General features: G+C 40.5%; 1 protein-coding gene and 1 non-coding gene across 10 annotated transcripts in view; one reads left to right on the top strand and one right to left on the bottom strand.

The window, feature by feature from the left end:
• The window catches only part of RHBDD1 (rhomboid domain containing 1), a 194,741-nt gene that overhangs the window by 29,525 nt on the left and 150,888 nt on the right, over positions 1-14,328 (bottom strand). The window lies entirely within an intron of this gene.
• LOC112208496 (small nucleolar RNA SNORA48) lies at positions 806-939 on the top strand. Its single transcript, XR_002942974.1, has one exon. It is a non-coding gene; the product is annotated as a small nucleolar RNA SNORA48 (small nucleolar RNA).

Here is a 14,328-nt window from a genome sequence, read left to right as displayed (position 1 = left end):
CTTCTGAGTTCAAGATTCCCTTTGTGCCTCACCACAGGATGTGTTAAGATGATATACAGTGTGTTTAAATAAAACAAGAAAACAAACCAAGAAAAATTTAGCATTATGAAGAATGAGAGTCTACTAAAAATACTCTAAAATGACTTCAAACATGAAATCACATTTAAAAAATAACTTTTTAATGACTTAGGCATAAGTGACTCAGGAACATATGGATTACATTTCCTTCAAAATGCATATGGCTTTAACAATTGGGGGAGATTTGTTTGGTTTGTAGGACACAGTTCTGAAAAGGAAAGAAGTCTGTCAAATGGGACTCACGTTTTCTGGTGCTTTCTTTGGTGACGGAGTCAATTGGCCTTAATGGCCATTACCTAAGAAACTTGGAACAGCTTCCTTGGATGTAGTTTAACTCCCTTTCCCTATTTAGGCAAAGTATTCAACACATTTATAATAAATGACTCTCCTTCACCCCTAATATCTCAAGTATCAAAAACAGGTCTACTTTCTTAAAAAAAAAAAAAAAAAAAAAGGCTGAGCTGTCTTAGCCCAGAGCAAATGGCTATTGCTGCTTTGTGACAGTTGGGCACAGACTTATATACAGGGATGTTTTTCATTCTTTTAGCCCATTAGGAACTAAGGTCAAGAGAATGTCACTTTTTTTTTTCTTAAAAACACAAATTTTAGACAAAGTCTGCAACAATCAGGCTCTCTGTTACCCGCCGAGCCTTTGGTTTTCATCACACCAACCTCACACTCTCACCAATGCTACTGTCACCACCACCATGACTATAAAACACCTCAGTGTTCTGACATGGGAAGAGTAGCTTCTGGTTGGTGGAGCCCATCTCACATTAGCCAGAGACAAAGCAACACCTTGTTTATCCCGGCTTGGCTTTTGGCCTGTGTCCATGACTGGTCCATACCTTGGACACATGGATGGTTAAAGAAAGAAAAAAAATCCCTTAGCATTCACAATGTTTACTGTTTCCAAAAGGCACCCTCAAATATCATCTTCTTCCATCCTGGAGGACAGTTATGACAAGTACTGAACCCACTCCTCAGATGAGGAAATTGAGAGCTGAGGTTCAGGGAAAAGCCGCATAGCAACAACTAGCCATTCTGCAAACACCGATTATACTTTCATGCCTTGATTTCTTTTATTGTTTCCTTTGGCTAATTTTTAATAGTCACCCCCTCTAGAATGCCAACTGCCCCACTTAAAAATTCCCCATTTTCAAGGGTCAGAACAAATGCCACATGTTTCGGAGAGAGTGCGCAAACATTCAATCTCCAAGTGCGATGCTCTTTTTTGTGTGTCAAGTGGGCTAAGCCACCATCTCAGGTTATTCAATTAAACACTAATCAGGGTGCTGCTGTGAAGGCATCTGGTAGATGTGATTAAAGTCCATAATCAGCTGACTTTAAGGGAGATTATTTTAGATAATGTGGATGAGCCTGATTCAATCGGTTAAAAGGCCTTAAGAGCAGAGCTGAAACTTCCCTGAAGAAGAAGAAATTCTGCTTGTGGACTACAGCTTCAGCCAAGTGCCTGAGAGTTCCTGCTCACCCTTCCTGACGGCCTGCCCTACAGATTTTGGACTTGCCTGGTCAGCCTCCACAATCACATAGGCACTTCCTTGCAATAATAGCTCTTAATATATGTCTCCACTGGTTTTGTCTCCTGGTTCAACCTTAACTGATAAACCAGGTAATATCCCCTCTGGGTTCCTCCAGTTTATACAACTCTTATATCATTTCCAGCTTATTGCTGGTACTGTAACTTCTTTGTAGGTAGGCTCATGTCTCCTATCTTTGTAAACTACACAGCACTAAATATTTGCTGCAAGAATTAAATTATGTTATGCAAGAGCAGGACAGAGGGTGTTTCACCCTCCTATGAGATAAGTAAAACTCATACAAAATGCTCATGAAGAGATATAACTAGCAAAAGAGAGTCATGGCCTTAGAAGTAATTTTACTGAAGAAATATTACTGTCACCTACCAACAGGTTACAGAGTTTCTCTTCATTGTACAGGACAGTCCTGTGCCTGCAGGGTATTTAACATTCCTGGGCCCCTGGCACTGAATGAAAATTGTAACCCCTCTACCCTGACACCTATCATTTCAACAACCCAAAAGCCCTCTCACACACACATTTGCAAATGCCTCTTGGGGGTGTGGACATACTACACCCTTCTCTAGTTAAGAATTACCTTCTTTCCACTATAACAATTAAAATTTATCAAGCTACAGACAGAAAAATTACCACAGCAATGACTTCTACAACGAGTTGTAGAATTACGGATCAGAAAAGTGGAATTCCACTAATAGGTTATCATGAAGGCCAAAAAGCCATCACATGCAGAAAGTTATAGGTGGGATAAGGGAGGGGGAAGGGATAGCATTAGGAGATATACCTAATGTTAAATGACGAGTTAATGGGTGCAGCACACCAACATGGCACATGTATACATATGTAACAAACCTGCACATTGTGCACATGTACCCTAAAATTTAAAGTATAATAATAATAAAATAAAGAAAAAAAGAATTCTCAACTTCAGATATTTTATTCAGGCTAATTTATATAATCTCTTTATTAATTCAACAAGTACTTAACAGCCCTCCTATAAGCCAGACACAGTTTGTTACCAGATCATGGGAAAAAAGCTAGGAAGATTTTCATCAAGTATGGAGGGTACACTTGGGAGATCCTGACTTGAAATATTTGTTATGTGGGATTTATGCAATTTACTCTTGGGAACGGGGGCCACCTCACAAAGAGTTGGTCCATCTTCTATAACAGGTTCTCAGATGATTTCCAGATCTGCATCACAGCATCATCAGGGAATTTGTTAGAAAAGCAAATTCTCAGACCTCATCCCAGAACAACTAAATCATGAACTCTGAGAGTGGGACCCAGCAATGGTTCTCAAATTTTATTGTACAACAGAATCATCTGCAGAGCTTATTAAAACACATAATCCCGGGTCTCACACGCAAAGCTTCTGGTGCAGTAGATCTCCCATGCTCCCAACCTCCCCACAACCCACCCCACTCCCATTTCTACCAAAAAAAAAAAAAAAATTAAAAAGAATGTGGTGGCCTATGCCTGTAGTCTCAGCTGGCTATTCAGAAGGTTGAGGTGGGAGGACTGCTTGAGTCCAGGAGTTTGAGGTCAGGGTCCAAAAATATGCATTTCTAACAAGCTTCCAGGCAACACTTTTAGAACCAATGCTCTAGATCCGCACTGATACAATGGCCACCAGGCACACATGGCTATTTAAATTTATATGAATTAAAATTATGTATCAGGCACACATAGCTATTTAAATTTATATGAATTAAAATTATGCATAGCTGAAAACTCAATTCCTCAGTTGCACTATGTTGTATTTATTTCTACATCCTCACCTCCTACTATCCATTTGTAAATACATTCCACATGCTCAGCACTTGTGGCTAGTGGCTACCATGTTGGACAATGAAAACACAGAGCATGTCCATTACTGCAGATACTTCTACTGAACAGTGTTGCTTTCGGGCTACTGAGGAGGCCCCTAGGAGGATCCCTTCTATATAGTTAGGTACCATAGGCAGAGAAAACTGATACCAAGGATGAGCCTTACGGTGAAGAGTGCAAGGACAGATGGTCCAAATTGCAGGCATTTCTTGTGATTGACCTGCTTCTCACCTGGGGAACTCTCCATAGCTCCAAGATGAGTAGCATCAAGGATCTATTTATTTAGGAGAGTAGTTAACTACTCTCCTAAATAATGCTGGAAAAACTAGCAATTTATTGAGACAATCATATGGTTTTTATGTGGCGAGTCACATTTATTGATTTGCGTATGTTGAACCAACCTTATACCCCAGGAATGATGCCTACTTGATCATGGTAAATTAACTTTTTGATGTGCTGCTATATTCAGTTTGCTAGTATTTTTTTGAGGATTTTTCTATGTTCATCAGTGATATCGGCCCGTGTTTTTTTTTCATTGTGTCTTTGCTATAAACTTCGTGCTTTTTCAAGCAATTGCGGTTCTCCTGTCTAGCCCGCTGCCACTGGACTATGCTGTAAGTCCTCTCTATAAACTCTATGTCTTGCTTACTGGCTCTGGGTCTCCTCTGTAGCCTCTCAAACATGGTGCCATCCCTAAAAGTCAACAGGGCTCCAGGATGATGGCACATGGAGCTCTACTAATTCTCTCAATGTATACCACTCTGAGACTGAACTCTAATTCCTGTAAACCTGAACTACTTTCAACTTTCCAGTGGTTTTGGCCAAAAACCTTAGTCATTCTTCACTTCTCTCTCACACAATTGCAGGCATTCTGTCAAAAAATCCTTTCATTTTACTGCAAAATGTGTCCAGAAGCTGACCTCTTCACACCTCCTCCACAGCTACTAAGTGGAGCCGCAGTCCTCTCTTGCCTGGATTACTGCAATGGACTCCTACTGGCCTTCTGCCTTTACCCTTGATGCTTGTATCAGTTTCCTAGGGTTGCTATAACAAATTATTGCAAACTGAGTTCCTTAAAACAACAGAACTTTATTCTCTTGCAATTTGGGAAGCCAGAAGTCTGACATCAAGGTTGTTGGCAGGGTTGGTTCCTTCTGGAGGCTCTGCAGGAGAACCCATTCCATGCCTCTAGCCCAGCTTGGGTGGTGCTGGCCATCCTTGGTGTTCCCTGGCTTGTGACTGTTCTCCAATCTGTCTTCATATGGCTCATTCATCTGTGTCTGCTTTCTCCATTTCTGTCTCTTATCAGGACACCTGACCCTAACCCAGGATGATCTCATCTTGAGATCCTTACCTTAATTACCTGCAAAGAGCCCTATTTCAAATGAGGTCATACTTGGAGGTTCTGGGTGGTCATATCTTTCAGAGGATAACATTCAACCCACTATGATGCTCTACAAATTATTCTCAATACAGCAGCCACAGTGGTCCTTCTAAGTTGAGTTAGATTATGTTACTCCTCTGAGCAAAACCCTCTAATGGGGTCCATCTCATTCAGAGAAAAATCAGAGTCCTAGATGGCCTAAAAGGCCCTGTGTGACCTGGCTCTTATTTCTACATCCTCACCTTCTACTATCCATTTGTAAAGAACAGTGGCTTTCATTAATGGATGTAAAAAGAAGTGAAAGGATTTGAGATGTATCTTGAGTTACCATCAAGAAGGCTTGGTTACTCACTACGTCCAAAAGGCCAAAAGGAATGAGTTGCAAAGGTATAAAAGAATTATAAATTCAGTTTGTACATGATGCATCTGAGATGTCCTTGAATATGTTTATATGTAATTTTAGAGGCTCAGAAAGAAAACTGGGCTGAAGAGATAAATTTGGAAGTTGCCAGCATATAAATAGCAACTAAAGCCTTGGGAGAAGAAAAGAAGAGCTACAATTAAGTCATTAGGAAGGCTGATGTTCAAAGGTAAAGTGGAGTTGGGTGGGCCTACAAAGAAGACCCAGGAAAGAGATCAGACCATAGTAGGAAAGCCAGGAATGTGTGACATTGGGAAAACAAGAAAGAAAAAAGGTATGGTTTCAAGGAAGGAGTAGTTAACTATGTTAGGTAAATTTGGGGAAGGAAAGTGACTCCAGGCCTTAGCAACATAGAGGGTGCAGGGGATCTTAGCTAGAACTGTTTCATTGGACTAATGGGAGTAGCAACATGACTGTAGTAGTAGAGGCAAGATTCAAAGTTGAAGAGGACAATATGAATGTAAATGGAACGGGGAAGGATGGTTACTGAAAGGCTGCTGTGTGTTACTGCATACTCACTTGCTCTCTTCCTCTCTCTCTCAAGATAGGAGAGGAGAGAGACTAAGAATATCTTTCAGTGTTGATGGGAGGGATCCAGTAGAGACTGAGAGGCTGAAGACACAAGGGAAAAGGGGATAATCAATGACAAAATATTTTTCTGAGAAGCTGGGGTAGGTGGGTGAAGGATTAGCTTTTGATAAGGGAAGAAGACTTCCCTGCTCAGGTGTCAGGAAGGAAGGAGTTAAGTAGGGGGTGGTGAGTACAGAATAGGTTCGTTTGTAGTTTTCATGATGGGAGGCTGGGGGCATTGCCTAGGGGTGGATTCCATTTTCTTAGGGAGGTCTAGGATAGTTGAGAGGTTAATGTGCATGTATAATAGGCTCAGTCTGCTCTGCTGAGTCATGTTCTCTAATAAGGCTTAGCTGCCAGATCCACATTCCAAGAAGCCTAGTGGCCAGGCTCACTCAAGTCTGGGATTTTTCCAGGTAAGTGGAAGAAGGGTGAGAAGCAAGGGCATGGAAGGTATTTATAAGGACCAGAAGTCTAAGCAGTGGAGGGAGAAGAGCAAGACCACAAAGTAAGGAATCAATGAACTGGAAAGGAAGACAAAGAACACTGGGAGTTGATTACTCAGAACACTGGGGTCACCCGCGAGTAGTCAAAACTTCAAATGTTAAATCCATGAATATGGAGAGCCCAGTGTATCTACTAACAAAAAGAAAAGTAAAGGGGTTTTAGATAAGCTACTTTACTATCAAGCACAACTCTACTTTCTATCTAAGAGGACCAGAGGGAGCTTAATGCTGAAAAAGTAGGAAGGAAGTATTGTAATTCAAGGAATATCATTCCAAATCTGAGTTCTGTATCATGATGCCTGGTAAATGATTCCAAGAAAAGGTGCTTTACTGATTTTGCTACAGCTGCTATAAGTGTTCTATATAGAAGTTTTACTGGATTCTTCTTTTTATCTTAAGTTACTCTCAAGCATAGCGGTTCTCAACCAGGGGTGATTTTGCTCCCCAGGAGACAACTGGCAACATCTGGGGACGCTTTTGGGGGTCAGAACTAGGGGAGAGGTGCGCTTGCATCTAGTGGGTAGAGGCCAGGGATGCTACTCAACACTGCACAATACACAGGGCAGTCACACTCACCTCGACAAGGAATCAAGGAATCATCCATCCCAAAGTTCCAATAGTGCCAAGGTTGAGAACCCCTGCTCAAGAACAAAAGCACTTGAAAAAGTAGGCTATTTACATCCAAGAGAAGAGGGCTCAACTTTGGATCAAAGTAACCAACCATCTTCAAATTTTCTGTACCATAAACCTACCAGTGGCCTAAATAAGACTATCTTTATTTTCAGAAAAGGCATCAAAATAGGTAGAAACGTACAAGCTTTACATGTAAGAAAGCATATGGTATGTACTTGATGCCTTCCTCCTCCCTTGTCTGCCTTTTCTCATTTTCTTGTTTCTTTCCAGAAAGATTATAATCTGTGTTCTTTACCAGTTCCTGCATACTGGAAAATTAAATTGCAGCCACAAATTAATTTCAGTAAAATCCTCTTGCCAGAAGTAAATGTAAAAGCCTGAAGAATTTAGTAAGATGGCCTTTTGCCCATATACAGAAATGATTAAAGACTAGACTGTGATTAAATTCTGAGCAGAGTAACATAATTAGCAAATTTATGAATGGGTCTCCTTTTCACAGTTCTGTCAGGGCTAATTACTTGTATTAATTAGAACTGTCAACACATGAATATGCTTGTTGAAGCCACTTCCTATGGTAAAATATGAGACTTGTAAATATCAAGGCACTTGGAAAGACACAAAGACTTTAATTTATTAGCAACTCTAAATGATGCAGAACCACTGACTGCACAATGAGCCTTGGGAATTGACTGTAAATAGATTCCTAGTTAATGAATTTGCTATTTTTTCTTTCTTGCTTAGGCATTAGTCTCAGTTCAGCCTTTGGATGAAATGTCCAATATATCACCACTTTAGAAAGACTGCAGCAAGGATAAGGAAAGAATTCTACAGGTTACTGGAAAGAGTAGCTCGGATGTCTAAGCTAAGCAGGAGGGAGTTCCCATCTCTTCTCTGATTGGTCTGAAATGGGCTTAAAATGAATTTTAAGAAATGATGAAGTGATAGGGGAAAGACACCTGAGGCATTAGGAACGACAGACTGAACATCAATTGTAACTCTATGTGAACCTGAGTAAGTGGGCAAGTTACTTAGCGTCTCTGCACCTTCATTTCCTCACCTAAAAAATGGGGATCACAAAAATGGAGACAGCAATAGAACCTGTGACAGGTTACAGTGAGCCTTATATGAGTTAATATGTGGAAAGCAGGCAGACCAGTGCTCAGTGCGAGGTATGCACCAGCTGTTACTGTTTTCATATTATCATCATCTGGATGGGGGTGGAAACACAGACAACTGAGCATTCCTAAAATTAGATATAGGGGCAATATACAGAGTGATTAAGAGCTCTGGGGCCAGTTAGGGCTTGGTTCACACCTTGACTCCATCACTCATTCCGTTTCCTCTCTGCCTTAATTGCAGCTTACTTCATGAGTTCTTGTGAAAAGTAAATGAAAAAAAAATGCATGAAATGTACTTGATATTCCTGGTACATAAAAGGGACTTGCTAAATGTTACTGCTTAAGTATTCATTACCATTACTATCTTTTTGGAGAAATTTCCAAAATTGATTGAAATAGAAGTAAAAAGAACGATTTCTATAAGTGACCTAAGATAAGTGATGAGAGAAAACATGTGGAAGAGGAGAAAGAGAAAGAGGTAAGAAAAGGAAACAGACCCAGTGCTTTCCTGGTGCCAGTGCCCTCCATCTCCTATCTCAGGTAGGCATCCCAGCTGCCCCACGAGGAGGGTATAATATACCTCCCTACCCACAAAATACCCATAATCCCTCATGACCCCGTTCATGGAGAAGGAGAGGCAGAGCTGGGATTCCAACTCAGACCTGACTGACTGCAAAGCCCATGCCATGTTGAGGTTGTGAAACCAAGGCTTGCAAAGGGCTTCCTTCATCACAGACTGAGGGGAATACAGATTCTAGGCTCTTTCTGCCTACTCCCCCACCCCTTTTTACGCTTTACATATATTTAAAAACACAGCAATGAAATTCTTAATAGGCAGTGCTTGCTCTGGCTGGCTAAATCTCACCTGATAACTCCCATCAAATAACTACCATAAAACAATTTCAAATGAAGGTCAGTTAGCAACCATCTACAAAAGGAGAATTTTTTTTGTTGTATGCTTATTGTACAAGGTCCTTCCAGATACTCGAATCTCTGACAGTGGAAAGATGAACCCCCTTATGAGTGCTGCAGGGGGCATGAAGGGAATGGCTGAAGAGAGTGACTGCTAAGGTCCCTCCCAACTCAAACATCTTATTTCTGAATATAGCGAGATGTCAATATTACAGCTTATTTCAAGTGGAAATCCACTTCTGTATATATATTCATTTACAGAATTAGACATCTAATAAAATAAGTTGATAACCCCTAATTTTGCCTTGAAATCAGGCCACACCTTAAAAATCATTTGGTCAAAATTTTAGAGCATCGAAATAACCTAACACATACAAAGAAAATTAAGTTGGAGGATGTTCTGGATCCTTTCACAAACATGCCCAGTTAAATACAAAGTAACAGAAAATCCACAGTTGTTCCTAATGACATGTTGGTCAGCATTCCAATGCAATCAGTTAAAAGAGTGAAATTCTCTTATGCACAGAGTAGGCTGGATGTGAAGTGATGCCAAAGTAACAGACTTATCAACACAAGAAAAGATGTTCAACATAATTATTCATTAGGGAAACATACATGAAAATCACAATGAGATGGCACTACCATCGACTTGATTGGCTTAAGTTAAAAAGACTGACCATAGCAAGTGTTGGGGAGGATAGGGAGGACCTCGAACTCTCAAACACTGATGGAGAGAATGTAAAATAGAACCAGCACTTTGGAAAACAGTTTGACAGTTTACTAAAACATAAATGCGGCCGGGCACGGTGGCTCATGCCTGTAATCCCAGCACTTAGGGAGGCCGAGGTGGGCAGATTACAAGGTCAGGAGTTTGAGACCATTCTGGCTAATATGGTAAAACCCCATGTCTACTTTAAAAGTACAAAAATTAGCCGGGCATGGTGGCAGGTGCCTGTAGTCCCAGCTACTCGGGAGGCTGAGGCAGGAGAATCGCTTGAACCCAGGAGGCAGAGGTTGCAGTGAGCCGAGATCGCGCCACTGCACTCCAGCCTGGGCAACACAGCGAGACTCCATATCAAAACAAAAAATAAACAAACAACAACAAAAAAGTAAACATACACTTTCCACATGACCCAACGATTTCACTCCTAGGTATGTACCTAACAGTAATGAAAGCATATGTCCTTACAAATGTTCATAGCTGCTTTATTTGCAATAGCCAAAAACTGGAAATCCAAATGTTTATCAGGTGAATGGATAAACAGATTATGGTATATCTGTACAATGGACTACTACTTGGCAATGAAAAGGGATGAACTATTAACACACATAGTGACATGATAAACTCCAAAGTAGCTATGCTGAGTAAATTAACTCAGACAACAAAAATATATGTGGTATGTTTCTGTTTACAAAAAAATGTACAAAATGCAAACTAAACCATAGAGACAGAAGACCAGTGGCTGGTAGGGGATAAGGGTGGAGGAGAGTGGGAATAAATTACCAAGAGGCAGATGAATCTGTTGGGTGTGATGGCTATGTTAATTATCTTGATTATGGGTTATATATCAATCAAATGATAACAATTAATCTTTACAAATTTTTTGAGAAAAGAGCAGACTTCATTTCATATCCAAATTAATAACTGTATAGCTTGCTACGTGTTATACGGTGCCTTCTTAAACACCATCTCATTTGATCCTTACAAAAAGAAGGTATCATTATTCCTAGGACAACCTGTGTACTACAACCCAGATTTCAGTTATGAAACCGAGACTCAATAGGCCCCACAATTTGTCACTGCTTTAATGAGATTTATTGGTTATCTGTTTGGCTCCTGAAGACATTTAGATTTCTGAGGCTGCTCTATGCTAAAGAGAACTATTACCAGTCAGATAAGGCAGCTCCGGGCATATACATTATGATCCTTGAGGTTTATCGCGCTAACCAGGGTATGGTTTTATAAAATCTTAAAATCCTTTAAGAGATCTCAAAAGAGCAGAAGGGGAAGAAAAAAAGTCTTATGTCTAGCTCTAACTGAATCAAGGGAATGAACTCAAAGAGGGATTGGGGACTGGGTATCCAACTCCTGGAGTCTGTGAAAAAGAAGATATGTCCCAAGAATCTGGCATCTTTAAAATTTCAATATTCCAGATTTACACACACACACACACACACACAGAAAAATCCTTCATCCTAAACTCAAACTGCTCAATTTGGAATACCATATAGTAAACTTCAGTTTTTCTCCTCTATTATTAGGATGATATACCTACTTTAAGAAAAAATAATTGCTTCATTGAGATTTTACTCAACAGCTTCATTGAGATTTCATTTCTATACTACACAATTCGCCTACTTAGAGTGGACAATTCAATGCTTTTTATGATATTCACAGAGCTGTATAATCATTCCCACAATCAATTTTAGAACATCTTTATCACCCCCAAACAGAAACTCAATGCCAATTAGCAATCACCCCCTATTTCTTCTCTCACTGCCCACCCCACTACCTTTAGGCCTTGGCTCCACCAATGCACTCTCTGTCTTCATGGATTGCCTATTATGGCCACTTCATATGATCGAATCATATAATGTGGCCATGTGTCATTGGCTCCTTTCACTTAGCATAATACTTTCAGGTTCATCCACATTGTAGCCTGTATTAGCACTTTATTACTTTTTAGGGCCAAATAATATTCCATTGTATGCATATACCACATTTTATTTATCAATTTGATCAGCATTTCGGTTGTTTCTACTTTTTGGCTATTATGAATAATGTTAAAATAAATATTCACATACAAGTTTTTGTGTAGGTATATGTTTTCATTTCTCTTAAAAATTGGTGATTAATATATTCAGGTTAAACTGTATGTTTAACCTTCTGAGGAACTGCCAGACTATTGTCCAAAGCAGCTATACAATTTTACAATCCTATCAGTTTTGGGTGAGGGTTCTAATTTCTCTTTATCCTTGCTAGCCTAAGATTGCCTTTAAAAATAATTACTATAGCCATCCTAGTGGACGTGAAGTGGTATCTCATTGCGGTTTTGATCAGAATTTCCTTGATGGCTAATGGTGTAGAGCTTCTTTTCATGTGCTTATGGGACTTCTGTACATCTTCTTTGGATAAATGTCTATTCAGATCATTTGCCCGTTTCTGAGTGGGCTGTCTTGTGGTTATTGAATTGTAAGAGTTCCTTATATAGACTTGATAAAAGTCCCTTATCAGATACATGGTTTGCAAATATTTTCTCCTAATCTGTGATGATCTTTTCACTACTTTTTTTTTCCTTCTTCTTTTTTTTTGGGTGGGGGCGGTAGAGAGTAGGTCTCACTTCAAGACTCAGGCTGGTCTTGAACTTCTGGCCTCAAGCAATTCTCATGTCTTAGCCTCCCAAAGTGCTGAGATTGCAGGCATCATGAGTCACTGTGCCCAGCCTCTTTTCACTTTTTTGATAGTACCCTTTGTAGCACAAACATTTTTTTATTTTGAAAAAGTTCAATTTATCTATTTTTTGTTGGTTGTTATTCTCTTGGTGCCTAATCCAAGGTCATGAAGATGTCCATCTATATTTTCTTCTAAGAGTTTTCGAGTGTTAGCTCTTACATTTAGATTACTGAGCTGGTTCCACACCAGATCCTGCATGTTACCCACTGTCAGTAGTAGCAAACCATATCAAGTACTTTATGTGCCTTCACATCGGGCCCTTTGGTTATTTGTGCTTAAAACAAGACTGGAATCTGGGGTGAATTTCATCCTACCTTTCTGCCCCCATGGGCAGTATCACTAAAATGAATATAGAATCGATTTTTGCTAAGATCTATTACAAATGGGAAATTCCATAAACTTCAAAGATACCTCATTGAGACCACCAATCAAGAAATATTCTTATCTTTTTCAACCTTGAAGTGGTAAGTAAACAAGAGCACAGAAGCAGGTGTGGAGGACACACATAAGCTAGAAAGACAGAGGAACACAATAAGGGCTGATTTGGCCTTGAAACATCACATTGCCGAAGAGCTGGTCTAACTGCCAGAAGCCATGCAGGTCAATGACACCATGATCCCTCTGTCTCTGTGTCATGCTTAGGATTCCTGCAGCTCACTGCCTCTGGCTAGTGTCCTTTCCTTTATCACTTGCTGCAGCTTTTGTCATTTGTCCTAACGTTTCTGAGCACTAGGGAGACAGATCTTTCTGTTAGCATTTCTGGGCAAGAGGAAACCTAATAATTAGAAGATTCTGGGCCCCAAGTCATTTCTCCACTCGGAATTCTAACAAAGATGTCAGAGTACAAAAGATGTAGCCCAAACATAGACGAACACTCACAACAACAACAACAACAACAACAACTTTTATCTTCCCAGCAGAATGTGTGACCTACACCCTGAATGGGGACTGGTGATGATAGGTAACACCTGATAACACCAGGCTTGCATGTCTCCTGGGGAATCAGTCAAATATGGAACCTACTCCTGCAGCTATTACTAAAGACACAAGGGCCGGGGGGACGTGTCTGGAGAGGCCAGATGACTGGCTAGCAGAGGTGACTACATCAATGCTAATATGTGACTCTAGGGAGAAGGCAGAGTGGGACTGCACGCCTCAGGATGGAGGCGGGCACAGCTTAGTGGGGCGTGGGAGCAAGTTGAGCAAGTCCCACTCACTCACAGTGGGACTCCCAGAGGGGACACCAAGAGATTGAGAAACAGTGTGAAGTTCAATGGTACTTTGATAGCACACAATTTGAATTCCACTCACTAATCATACAATCTGTGCAACTCATTTCATCTTTCTGTGTATTGGTTTCCAAATCTCTGAAATGGGACTTCATAGGGCTGTCATGGAGACTGCAATATATGAATCCAAGTAAAGCACTGACCCTGGCATCTGCGTGTGCTAAGCACTCGGTAGATAATCGTTACTTGTTAGGGACTAAATCATGTCCCCCCCACCAATTCATTTATGGAAACCCTAACCCCCAATGTGACTGTATTTGGAGATTCGGCCCTAAAGAGGTAATTAAGGTTAAATGAGGTGATAGGGGTGGAGCCCTAATCCAACAGGACTGATGTCCTTATAAGCAGAGGGAGAGGCTCCAGGGATGTGTGTGCACAGAGAAAAGGCCAAGTGAGGACACAGTGAGAAGAGAGCTACCTGCAAGCCAAGGGGCAAGGCCTCAGGAGAAACCAAGCCTGCTGGTGCCTTGATCCTGGACTTCTAACCTCCAGAATAGTGAGAAACAAGCTTCTGTTGTTTAAGCCACCCAGTCTTTGGTATTTTGTTATGGCCTCCCTAGCATGCAAATACATT

Source organism: Pan troglodytes, chromosome 13, assembly GCF_028858775.2.
Source record: "Pan troglodytes isolate AG18354 chromosome 13, NHGRI_mPanTro3-v2.0_pri, whole genome shotgun sequence".
Lineage (NCBI taxonomy): Eukaryota > Metazoa > Chordata > Mammalia > Primates > Hominidae > Pan > Pan troglodytes.
The sequence above is the reverse complement of the archived record's forward strand: the minus strand, read 5'-3'. Positions and strand labels throughout refer to the sequence as shown.